General features: G+C 45.1%; 1 pseudogene; it reads left to right on the forward strand.

The window, feature by feature from the left end:
* Positions 1-11,610: 11,610 nt before the first annotated feature.
* LOC116585787 overlaps positions 11,611-13,084 on the forward strand; it is a 111,742-nt pseudogene continuing 110,268 nt past the window's right edge.

Below are 13,084 nucleotides of genomic sequence, written 5' to 3' on the forward strand. Positions count from 1 at the left end.
GCCGAGAGCAGTGTTACAAGCTTCTCGAGCCTTACAGTCGTCCTGATGCCTGCAGTCAGGTGCACGCCCGGTTTTGTGACAAGAGTGTGAACGTTCCGCTTGATGCTGGGGAGTCTGCTGAATCCAGTAACCTAGCTGAGTGCCATTAGAGATGTCAGAAGCTTATGACGTCCGGTGTCACGGGTGTCCCCAGTGGAACATGTGGCACCTCAGGAAAAGTTAGGCAAAGTGCTGATTCTTCACCCGTTTCCCCGCTGCTGTTCCTTCTTCCCAGCTGGGTGCACGTTTGTGGAGGAACGCATCTTTGCTCACAAGAACCCACCTGCACAGTCTCTCCCTCTTTGCAAACCCACATGCGTGTGGAAAAAGTGCGAAGCGCGCAGACTCTGTTTCCGTAATGAGGGTTTGCCTCTAATTTTGCTTTTTTGAAAGGGGTGAAAAATTCCCACTTAAAATATGTAGGTTTAGAAAATACATATTAGGGGCTTTGGGATGGCGCAGCAGGTGAAGCGTCTGACTCTTGGTTTCAGCCCACGTTGTGATCTTGGGGTCATGAGATCGAGCCCCGTGTCTGGCTCTGCACTGAGCAGGCATCAGCTTTCTCTGCCTCTCCCTCCATCACTCTTCTCTGTCTCTCTCTCCCTCTGTAAATAAATAAGTAAATCTTGAATATATATACGAAGAATTATTTAGATAGCTTCAACAGTAGCGTCTGAGACTGACAGTTGAATTCATTTTTTTTAAAGATTTTATTTATTTATTTGACAGACAGAGATCACAAGTACGCAGAGAGGCAGGCAGAGAGAGAGAGAGAGGAGGAAGCAGGCTCCCTGCAGAGCAGAGAGCCCAATGTGGGGTTCGATCCCAGGACCCTGGGATCATGACCTGAGCTGAAGGCAGAGGCTTTAACCCACTGAGCCACCCAGGTGCCTCTGACAGTTGAATTCTTGTAATAACAAATGGTGATTCATATATTTTGCTTCAATTGTTTTAATGTCTTTTATGACTACCAGGTGTGTATACTGGTAGGACTTTTTTCCTCCAATAGTTTCCTCACAATTGATTGCATTTTAAAATATAATTTAAGCAGGTGGATATCTGTTTTAAATAATATTGAAATGCTATTTTTTTGTGTGTATCTAATCCAAGTTATTCAAATGTTATGCCATTTTATTAAGAGTCTTCTGATCTTTGTGACTTTTATGGGATTCTATTTTTGCAGAAATAGAAATTAGTATCATGAAGCTCTACCTTCTTTCCCCTAAAAATATATTATAAGGATGTCATTACTGACAGACCTTGCTTGTTTCTCTGACGGCTCTAAGCGTACCAGGATGGGGAGCCAGTCACTTTGTATCAGATGGCTGACCGGCAGCTTCCTGGTCAGTGGAACTGATTGAGATTGGACTGGAAATGACTTTTAGGGCAGACATTTGATAGACCAGATCCATGGCATGTTCCTGGGTTGTGGGGTTGTGTGAGCCCTGCTTTGTCTCCCCACGGGCAGCCGTGTCTCTGAGATTTGAAGCTGATGCAATCCCAGAAGGTTTGGATGCTCACTTGCATCTGTGTCCTTCTGTGGCTGGTGGTCAGTGAGGGGCAGCTCCCCAGAGCCTCCCGCTGTAACGGACGGCTACCCAGTCTGGACTTGAGCCATCTGAGGAAGGATGTTGGTCTATGAAGAAGTGAGGGCGTTTGCAACCCCAGGTCCTGATTCTTATCCCAGACTGGCCCCCTAGGGCTTGCCTTGTGTGGATCAGGTCTCCCTCGTTTCGTTTCTAACCAAGCAGCCTCCCCGTGGTTGTTCTCAATCTTTCTGCCTAACAGAATCACCGGGGAATTTGTGACCCTCACCTGGACCTGTGAGCCGGAGTCGCTGCTGGGGGCCAGTCTCCCGTGGCTTTGGATGCTCTGCAGGTGATTTTAGGGAGCAGCTCAGTTCAGAACCCCTTGCCCCGCCCCGAGCTTCCAGCCTCAGCTTTTCTCCCTCCTTGTCCTTGTTCAGTGCCTGTGCGCCTGCCCCCATCGCTCCCACCCCACCTTCTGTGGCTCTGGGGTGGCCGCCCTTTCCTGCCCTCCATGCCCCATGCCCTAGAGAAGCTCAGGGAAGAGGTGGTGTCTCTACCTTCGCAAAATCCATGAGGATCTATCCATCTTGCTAGTCTGTTGCTGGTAGGGAACTGTCTCCTAAGGTACAAATTCCTCTTTTTTGTGTTCCAAACTAAAAATGCCTTAGGTTTTTTTCTTTAAAATGCATATCATACTCGATGGCATGAATCATTTCAAAAGATGGGGTGGAAACGTTTCCCATGTGGCTGAGTGCGTAATGGCAGTGTAGGTAGCGGAGGGCTCCTCCTTCTGCCATGTGGACTCTGATGCTAACTACAACCCAGAAACACGGGCTGACAGGCAGGGCGTGACAGGCAAGCATGACAGGCAGGCGTGCTGTCGGGGGAGCTGTTTCGTTTCTGAGTCTACTGCAGCAGATCGGTTTTCACCGGGAGCTGGTCTGCACGTAGAGGGTGGCAAAAAAAAGGACATGTCTATTGCCAATAAAGTTCCGGAAGTGCACGCACCCGGCTGGGCTGAGAGGACAGGAGCTCCCAGCCTGATGGCAGCCCACTGGTGGCTGGGGTGGTGGGTCCTCCTCCCAGGGGTGTGCAGGGGCCTCCCTGGCAGGGCCTTGGGTGAAACCATGTTTCACTGCAGTGCCGCTGCCCAGTGTTGCCCTGCTTCTGCCTCATGTGCCCTGTCAGAAAAGCCCAAGGGTCTGAGAGGAGCCGGCTGCACCAGCTGCATGTCTGCACCCGGGATTGTAGGAGGGTCCATGGGACTCTTCGACTCTGCTGCTGCTGTCTTAATATCTAGTCTTGTTCCCAGCCAGTGTCCCGCTGCCACAGGTGTCCACGCTCACCAGGGGCCCTGGCTGGCCTCTCTGAGTGGCTCTTCAGCCGTGTTTCTAGCCCTGGACTGTTTTTACCTGCAGTTGTTCTTACAGCTGGATGATGACGGAGCCCATTGATTCCAGGGGCTGTTGACAGTAACAGGCATAAGAACCATTATTTCCTGTAGCACTTTGAAGGGCTAGGAAAGCAGCCGAGGACACTGAGGACATCTTGAGTTTGCATCCTGATGGTGCAGGGGCCAGGTCCTGGAGAAGAGTCCCGCGGGGCCCGGGGTCAACTGCAGAACTGGTCCCTGCCAGGACGAGACCCTCCTCTGCCGATCCTGGCCCCCAGGACCCCTGCACTCTAGGAAGTCCAGACCTTTCTGTCCAGGTCCTGACCAGTTCTGCAGTGAGCAAATAGATCAGTTTTGGGACGGTTGATACACTTCATTTTCTTACGCATAGATGGTTCTCTGTTTAATTAGTATTCTTCAACAATTCCAATAAAGGATCCAGTGTTCTCCTTGAAGTCCTCAAGTGGTTTTGGTGGGTGTAGCCCTGGGTACCGAGCGGATTTTTGGAGGAAATTCTTTTTTTTTCTTCTCTTGGTTCTATGTGTAATCATACAAATTGTGTTTTCAAAATAATTGTGTCCTTACATTATTGTTTATGAATTATTATATAACCATGCAGCCGTGTTTGCAGATTATGTATATTGAGTGTGATTTTTATGCAGCCGTACCTATGCTAGCGCAGTGATTTCTGATGTTTGTGTCCTTCCCGGTTCTATTGGTGGACCTCAGTATCCGTTGTGAATGTTGTAAATGCCGTTGGATTTTTATACCTTTAAACTCGTTTATCCTGTCTGATGTGAGACAAACTTGTTCAGGAAAATGCTGAGTGACACGCTGAGGTGGGGATTCTCACCACCTCGTGCGAGGTTTTTGGAGGCGTTTAACTGGTCTTTCAGAGACTCACAAAATTCCTATTATTCCTGCTGATTTTAGGAGCACTTTTTACCTTCTGTGTGTGTCTCTATCAAATATATATGATGCCAAGATCACTCACTCTGTGGGTAACGTTTTCATCTCTTTGGGGTAAGTTTTATTGAAAATAATTTCTCAGTTTTTATGTTGAACCGTTAGTCCCTTTCTGGATTAGAATTTCAAAATTAGGGCATCTGCAGGCTAGAACTGGTTTTACATGCTGTTCAAATCAACTTTACTCTGAGTCCATGGAAATGTTTTCACCTGTTTGCTTTTAAGCATTTTGTTGATTCGCCGTGCAGCTGTCGCTCTGAAGTCCGGCTGGACTTGAAAGACCACTCTCCCCTTGCTAAAGGCTTGTTTAAGTAACCTGATGTCCCCACAGCACCCCCTCTCCCCTTGCTGAAGGCTTGATTGTCCCCATAGCCAGATGGCAGCACATACCAGGATGTCTATTGTCTGTGATCACCAGGTCTGTCAAGAGAAAAGACAAATGAGGAATAGAGTGTACCTGGGACTTTCCAGAGTGCTGAGCCAAGGCCCACCAGAACAAACCGTTTTGTCCTTGCCTTAAACCCAGTGCCTGACAATGCTTGATTTAAATTTACCAATCAGATTCCTGTAACCAAGCATCTGCTTCTGTAAGCTCGCTTCCCGCCACCCCAACCCTGCCCTATATAATCTGCTCCCCAATCTAGCCCAGCGCGCTCAGCCCACAAAGGCTGATGCATCCGCAGGCGCCTGTGTAACCAATAAACCTCTTGCAACTTGCATCCAGTGGAGGCTTGGTGTCTGCTTCTTGGGTGCGGATCGAGGGTCTTTCATTTGGAGGTCCCACCGAGATCTCTTGGAATCCCACCCAAGACCCTGGCCAATCCCCACCGGGAGGTAAGCTGGCCAGCATCTGTGTCTCTGTCTCTCTGTTTGTATGTTTTTATGTTCTTGCGCTGCAACCTTTCAGCAACTACGTAGTTGATCTGTGTTTGTGGGCAGCTGGAGAAGGAATTGACGAACTCGGACTTCTCCCCTGCCACCCCGGGGGACGCCTTGGGTGTCTGTGAGTTAGGAGGAAACCTCTGTGCTCCTCCTGACCGTCTGTGAGTCAGGAAGGGGTCTCTGTGCTCCTCCTGACCGTCTGTGAGTCAGGAAGGGGTCTCTGTGCTCCTCCTGACCGTCTGTGAGTCAGGAAGGAGGCTGTGTGCTCCTCCTGACCGTCTGTGAGTCAGGAAGGAGGCTGTGTGCTCCTCCTGACCGTCTGTGAGTCAGGAAGGAGCCTCTGTGCTCCTCCTGACCGTCTGTGAGTCAGGAAGGATCCTCCTGACCGCCCAAATCAGTTATCTGTTTTTGTCTCCTATGTCTAATGTCTAAATTGTCCTATTAATGTCTTTAGATGTGGTTATATGTTCCTTACACTGGTCATAAAGATTACATTTTGTTTAAAGGGAGGGTGTCTAACCTGTTTGAATCTGAGGAATGCCTGATTGTGTGAATTTGTTTGTGTGGCTCCACCGCCTTCGGCTACGGAGTCTGAGTGGGCTGCACCCTGAGTCTCGCGGAGCGTCATATGGCATAACGGTCATCTACTCCATGGAGTAGCCTGGTCCGGGGTTTATATGGATAGACCTTAGCTAAGACGCTCCTAAGTTCCCGCGAGGGACGCGAGCAGGACAGCATCTGAAAGGTCCCCCTCCCCTTGTCTGCAACATCGTACATATCGGGAGGGAATATAAGAGATAGGTATTAAGAGCTAAAACCAGATTCAATGAGTCAGCTAGTAAATTTCCTCCTGACATATTGGATGATAATTATGTAAATAAGCCTTCTTTTAGTAATCCCAGGTTCCTGGGCCATCCCTAGCAAAGGGGACTCTGGCTTTATTTCTCTCTGTTTCTCCTAATAGATGTGGGAGCTTCTCCCTCACTCACTTCCTGTGTTTATGGCTATAACTGGAGCCAACTGGGGTTGATCTGACTCGGGACAGAGACTATAGGGAATATTCCCAAGCAGCTGCCGAAATTCTTTGTTTTGGGGAGGTTTCCCTGTGTTCTCTGGCCCGACTTAGACTGCCTAACCCCTCCCCCCTGGCTAATGAAAAAGCATGGCATCTGCTCCTCTGTTGGGGCTTAGGAGCTCCAAAACTGGGAATCCTTTCTCTGCCTCCTGGCAGCACTTTGTTTCTTCTGTTTCCCTCTTCTCCTATTTCTGTACCAACGTGTGTGCAGCCTGCATGACTGGCCTCTAGATCATGCACCACAGCTCCTTCTCTCTTCACTGTCAAGGAGCAAGAAGACCACCCCCTGGACCTAACACCCCCTCACTCCAGATCTTCCCAACCATGTCTCAGGTAAACATTCAAAGTGGAGTGGGTCCAGGTGGAACGTAAATCAATGTTGGAACTAAGTTAAGTTTGTTGATTTAATTAAAATAAGACCTGTCTTTTAAGTTATCAGCAGTAAATGTGAAACTTCAAAGTTTACTGAAGGTCAAATAAATTCATGTTATTTATTAAAATTTGTTAGCAAAGAAATAACTGATGGTTAATTGTCTCTCAAAGTTCTAATGGGTAATTGCTGAAGTAGCTTTCAAAGTCTTTGATAATCTAAAAGCTTTAAAGTTTTGCTTGGGTGACAAATGAAATTAAATTATGGACATCTAGGTCTTAACCAAGCAGGATAAAATGCTAGGTCATTAATTACTGGATATAGGTTTGTGCTTTTGACTTCTTACTGAAAAGAAACTAAGAGTATTTAAATCTGTTGGTAAACTTGTTTGCCACTTAACTGATTCATAAATTTACCACCTGAAGAATTCTGTTGTAACAGTTCACAATTGGTTGATACTTAGTCTTCACTAGAGATTAAGGGGTTTCTAAGAGTATCAAATTCTGCTTAGTGTAACTAAGACTGATGGAAATAAGGGAAACTCTATAGAAAAATAGATAATAAGTAAGAAAGATTTAAGGAATGGGAATACATTTTGTTAAAGGTAAAGGAAGGTAATTTTATCCTAAATGAGATGGTTGCTTGGGAAGAAATGGCTTAGGACAAGACCTGAATGCAAAGAAAAGTTATAAAAGGTTTATGAAGGGTCTTTCTGAAATTCTCTGTTCAAAGGATAAAATTTTCTTAGATTAATTGATCTCCTGTTATGAGAATGTAAATGATTTTCTCTTTGCCTGCCCAGAAAAACCAGTTTCTATGCTTTGTTTTATCAGGTATTTAACATCCCTATTATATTTAGGCATGTGCTTCAAAACTTTCTAAGATCTTAGCAAAAGTTGACAAGATTTAAATTGTAAATCTCTTTGACTCAGGTTTTTCCTTGATATATGAAGTTGCTCATGAAATACTACTGAACCGATGATAAACCTTGGATTACATTTGGGAAAATACTGTAACTATTCTAGAGATTCTACGCACTTCCTAAAGTTTTAATGTTTTGAGAGATCATCGCTTGATACTGTAATTATGGAAATGTTATGTATCACAAAAATAACCTGATTTCCTTGCAGCTAAATTGTAAACTCCCATGTCTCTTTAGCTTTAACCATATCCATTCTGAGTTTTTGTCATTTATAATTGTTTTAATTCTCTTGTAAAATGAGTTTTATCTTCAAGGAGATTCCTATAAAGGACTTTCAGGACAAATACAGATATTTGATATACTTGAAAATCCTAAAACTGAAATGGGTAAAAATTTCCAAAACTGACTAAAGCCGCATTCACCAGATTTGGTAACACGGGACTAAATAAACTAAAAAAAATTATAATGTTATATCTCTTAATGTTTTGTCTTACTTTAAACATTGCTGGTTCTCTCTAATGTTTGCTCTTCCAGACTAGGAATACTTCCTCCTAGTTATCTGTAACTTATAGAGATGTAAAAGTGCTCATTTGTAAAAGAGCTCAAAGCATTCAAGCTTTTCTCTCTATCTGAACCCTCTGAAACCAAAAGGTCTCAGTAAGTAAGCATTCTTCCATGGCAATCAGTCATTTGCATAAGTTCAATAAGAATCTGTTCTCCTTGTAACAGGAAAGAATTGGAAACACGGGTTATTTTACCAAGGCTTTGACTGGAATGTCATATTTGAAAAGACTCGGATATGACCAGACAGTTTAAAGGAACTAAGGTTGACTTTATAAAACCTGGAGCCATAAAGCCCCTTGGGACTGTTGGCTTGACACCTTGCTTACAGAGTTCCCAGCAGCCTCACCAGGTGAGTAAAGAATGTCACTCCTTGGTAGTTGCGGTCTCAGAAGAGGAATTCGCCCACTGAGAAATTCGCCCAAATCGACAGGTATTGCAGGCATGCCTGATGGCAAGTACAGGGCTTGACTTCTGGCCCGGAGAGGCTACTAAAAGTTCAACCTAGAGATTCCTTATTAAAAGTTCCAGCAAAGCAGATGCTAAAAGATCTATTGATCACACTCATTGTTCTTGCTGAGCTTATGTAAATAATAGGCCAAGTTTGTTAAAACTGAACTTGTTTCACAAGTGAATTAGTCCTGATTTAGCTATCTCTGTAAATGAGGGTTATTTTAGAGAGAAAAATTCTGTTTTAATATCACACCTTTATGGATGTTAAATTCTAGATTTGATTGTCTTTAAATGTTTGTTTACCTAAGCTAAACAATTTGAGGTAAACTTCAGAGAAGTTGTACAATAGCTTCTTTAGTCAATCTTATTATTTTATGGGGATATTAGCAGACCCCAAGGCACATGATTAAACAACTGGAATAATGAAATTGCCTAAAAGCCAGCATACCGCACTCTTCTCCCACTTGACAATGATCCTCTATAATCAGGATATTGTTAAGGTTGGACCACTCAAAGGTCTTCTTATTGGTTTCATCCCTTAGTCATATTTATCTAGAGGCCACCTCCGTTGAGGTGCAATTGCAAACAGATTCTTTAGCAAAACCTAAAACAGCCCTCATAAAAAAGCCTCAAAGCTCACTATGGGACAGTCCCTAACTGTAATAATGTCACATCAGGTCTAGATTTGTCTTAATAGCCAAAGGCCACCAATGGATGATGGAGGCCGACTTATTAAATGCTGGGCTACACTAACAGAGATGCCAGAAATAAAACTTAAAATTTGTCAAACTTTAAACCTAGTTACCTGTATGCCTGAACCTGACCACTGTACTTCTTTCTCTATAGAGCAAAAATGTTCAGAGGATATTGATCTTGCTTATTCTATATGGCCAGGTTTAAGATGCCCCTGTTAAAAATATGAGTGACAGTTGGTTTTCTGATGAAAATAGTTTTCATAGAAAGAAGAAAAAAAGTTAGATGTGCCATAGTGCTCACTAGCACTTTGCAATTGCCAAAGCCTAAGAATTAACATTTATACTGACTCCAAATATGCCTTCTTGGTACCACATGCCCATGGAGCTTTTTGGAAGGAAAGGGGATTTTCCTGGAATCATGGGCACATTACTAAAACCATTACAACTCCTGCTAATCTCCCCAACTTAAAACAGAGATGAACACGATCTGTTTTTAAATGGTATGATCACTTAGCATCCATTTTTGTTCCATCTGTGGGACTAGGGGATGTCATGTGGCATGTAGAAGTCCTTAATAAATATACTACAAAGGCACTCAATGATTCACTAAATAGCATCTCCCAGCTTAATACCGAAGTGTCACAGATACGCAAGGCAGTCCTACAAAATAGGATGGCCTTAGATGTCCTGACAGCAGCCCAGGGTAGCACATGTGCAATTATCAAGACAGAGTCTTGTGTGTACATCCCAGACTATCACAAAAATGTCACAGGACTAATAAAAGATATGAATACCCAAATTAAGGCCTACAAGATCCTTCTCTCTCTCTCACTAAATGGTTAAGTTCCTGGTTTAAAGGAGGACTATGGCTGAATCTCCTTTCCGGGCTTCTCATTCTTATCGCCTTATTAACCTTAATATGTTGCTTTGTTCCATGTTTCTCTTCTTGGTGACAAGACTCCATTGCTACAATGACTACACCACGACAGACAATCCTTGTCACGTGCAAGGACACCTCTTTACTGTCAGCACTGGATTCAACTACCTCCACCTTTCGAAACTCCCTTATACATTCCTATCCTGATCACTATTAACCCCAGTAGGTAGGGACAGCTCTACGCCCCTATTCAGCATGAAGAAGTTATAGAAGATGAGACCTTCCACCTTCAACCACCTTAAAAATTTAAGGGTCTTTAAAAGCTGGCGCCTTGCATCCCCCCTTCACCTGCTCCCCTCCATATGTGTACCATTCCTCAGGCACCCCTAACTGCCATAAAATGATAAATAGTTGACTTGCTGAGATCACAGTCCTGCAAGACAGGAGCCTCCCTTGGTTTGCAAATGTCCTTGAGATTACAACAAAAAAGTTACCTTATCAATAGCCCAATTTTCAATCGGCCCTTGTATCTTAAATAAACTCGTACAGTTTGTAAAAGATCGCTTGTCAGTAATCCAGACAATGATGCTGACACAGCAATATCAACTAATTAAACAGACCGGCTCTCAAACTGACTTACTTCATGAACAAAGTGAATGGATATAAGATTCTATCCATGATAAAGAAAAAGAGGGGAATGAAAGACCCCTCTCCCCTTGCTAAAGGCTTGTTTAAGTAACCTGATGTCCCCACAGCACCCCCTCTCCCCTTGCTGAAGGCTTGATTGTCCCCATAGCCGGATGGCAACACATACCAGGGTGTCTGTTGTCTGTGATCACCCGGTCTGTCAAGAGAAAAGACAAATGAGGAATAGAGTGTACCTGGGACTTTCCAGAGTGCTGAGCCAAGGCCCACCAGAACAAACCGTTGTGTCCTTGCCTTAAACCCAGTGCCTGACAATGCTTGATTTAAATTTACCAATCAGATTCCTGTAACCAAGCATCTGCTTCTGTAAGCTCGCTTCCCGCCACCCCAACCCTGCCCTATATAATCTGCTCCCCAATCTAGCCCAGCGCGCTCAGCCCACAAAGGCTGATGCATCCGCAGGCGCCTGTGTAACCAATAAACCTCTTGCAACTTGCATCCAGTGGAGGCTTGGTGTCTGCTTCTTGGGTGTGGATCGAGGGTCTTTCAGACTGGGTTGTTTCCTGTGCTCTGCCCCGGGGCGCTGAGTTATGTTTTCCTGGGTTCTTTCCTACCTGACCTTCGTGTTGTGCTTGTCACACGTGAGCAGACAGACGAAAGTGGATTTGTTCTGGGCTGTGTATTCTGTCTTCTCTGCCTAGCTACTTTCTCGAGCAAATACCCCATATTTTCATTGCCAGAACCTCAAGATGGTTCTTTATACCTGGCATTGTACGTCTTCTGCCTGGGTGTCCCTCAGGATTGCACTCACTCTACATGATTACAATTCCATTTGAAATTTAAAATTATTTTGTCAGTTTCTAAAGACTTGCTGGGGTTTATGATTTTGTTTTGAATTCACAACAGATTAATTCAGAGACTGATTTGTAGGTGAACTCAGAGAGAACTCCGACCGCTCCAGAGCAGGAATCTGTCCGGTTTGTGAACACGATCCATAACTTATTCAGGTCTCATTGTTTCCCTCCCAGTAACAGTCTCAGATTTTAAGTGTGGAGACCTGCCCAGTTTTCATCAGCCGGTTTCTGGATGCTGGTGGTTAATTCTCCGCGAAGTGTATCCTTTCCTTTCCAGGGTTGTTATTTGTTGCTGCTACATTGATGCTCCTTTTGCGGTATTGTCCTGATAACCCATTAGCTGGTAGTGATGCTACGCTATAGACAGAAGGTTGGAATGTTCGCGGGACAGATGTGATGTAGGTGCTTTGATTCTCCTGCTCAGGGATCCCACCTGTGAAACAGCTTCATTCTACTCCTTTCCTTTGTGCATCACGTGTGTTTGAAGCATGTGCCGTATGCCTGCTCCAACTGGCCAGGAGCAGCGGCAGGAGCAATCGTGCATCTTTTTCTTAGCCTCTGTCTCCAGAGGAAGCTTCCAATAATCCCTCATGGCGAGTGACAAACGCTGTCTTTTTAGATGTTTTCCCGAAGGTGAAGGACGGTGCCTTTTACCAGAAGGTTCCATTGTGGATGAGTATTTAACATTATCGAACACCATATTTGGAATTTATCAGTGATCTTGGGAGTCTCTTCTTTTTCTGCTCATGTGGCTGGTTGCCAGCCTCGAAGGGTCCCTGGTACATGTGCTTCTGTGTGGTCCCGTCCCACAGTGTCCCAGGGCTGGGCTGTCCCATCATAGCATCTGGCCGACTGATGGAGTTTGGTTACTCTGAGTCGCAGCTTCATCCTGGGAGCAAGGTCTTTCTTGGGTCATCCTGTCTGGGGGATAGCACTTCTGATACAGTCGGTTTCCATGTAATGATGAGAATACTGATAACACGTTTTGCTGATTTCCAACATTTCCTGCCATTCAAAGAGCTTTGATAAACATGGAAACAAAAGCCTTTCTAAAGGTAGAAAAGTGGATTTGAACAAGGTATTAATATTTTCAAGCTTTTAAAGAAAATCCTAATTTTCTTTTAAAAATGTTTTTATGAAATCCCGTAACAACTGCTTGGAAACAGTAACTCAGAATTCATACTTACCATGTGTTAAATTCATGAAGCCATGGCCAGACGGATGTTGCTGTGCTGTCCCCACGTGGTCTGTCCCGGTGCATTCTCGGGGGTTGTGGGCGAGCGAGCTGTGGTCCTGCCACAGCCCCCGCAGTCCCCACACTCATAACCTCTGCCTGTGTTTCTGCTTTGTCCCACAGACCAGAACCGGCATTGCCTCACTGTACCACGAGGGGTCTGGAAGCGCATACGACATCTGTCTGAAGCTGACACCAGAGGTCCTCATGGTGCAGAAACAGGACATGGTCTGTGTCGGGGGGAGCAGTCATGGTGCCCACGTAAGTGCCCCGGGCACTGCGCTCTGCATGGGCTTGCCAGGGAGGCTCCTCGGGAAGGTCACTGACGGCCTCAGGACTGTTTGCCCCCCCACTATTTAAACGTCCCCAGCCACAAAACAAGGTCAGGTTGAGGTGTATCGCTCTGTGTCCCTGCCTTTTGTGGTTTCCTCATTGATGTGTTTCCCTGGAGAAGATGTCCCCACACACTGCAGCGAGACACGGGACACACTCTTGCTGGAGACGGAGACAATGGAGTGTGGGAGGTGATGCATGGCTGAGGGTTTCCATCTGGAACGATGAGCAGTGGCACACAGAGCAGGCACTGGCC

The sequence above is a fragment of the Mustela erminea genome, chromosome 3 (assembly GCF_009829155.1).
Source record: "Mustela erminea isolate mMusErm1 chromosome 3, mMusErm1.Pri, whole genome shotgun sequence".
Classification (NCBI taxonomy): Eukaryota; Metazoa; Chordata; class Mammalia; order Carnivora; family Mustelidae; genus Mustela; species Mustela erminea.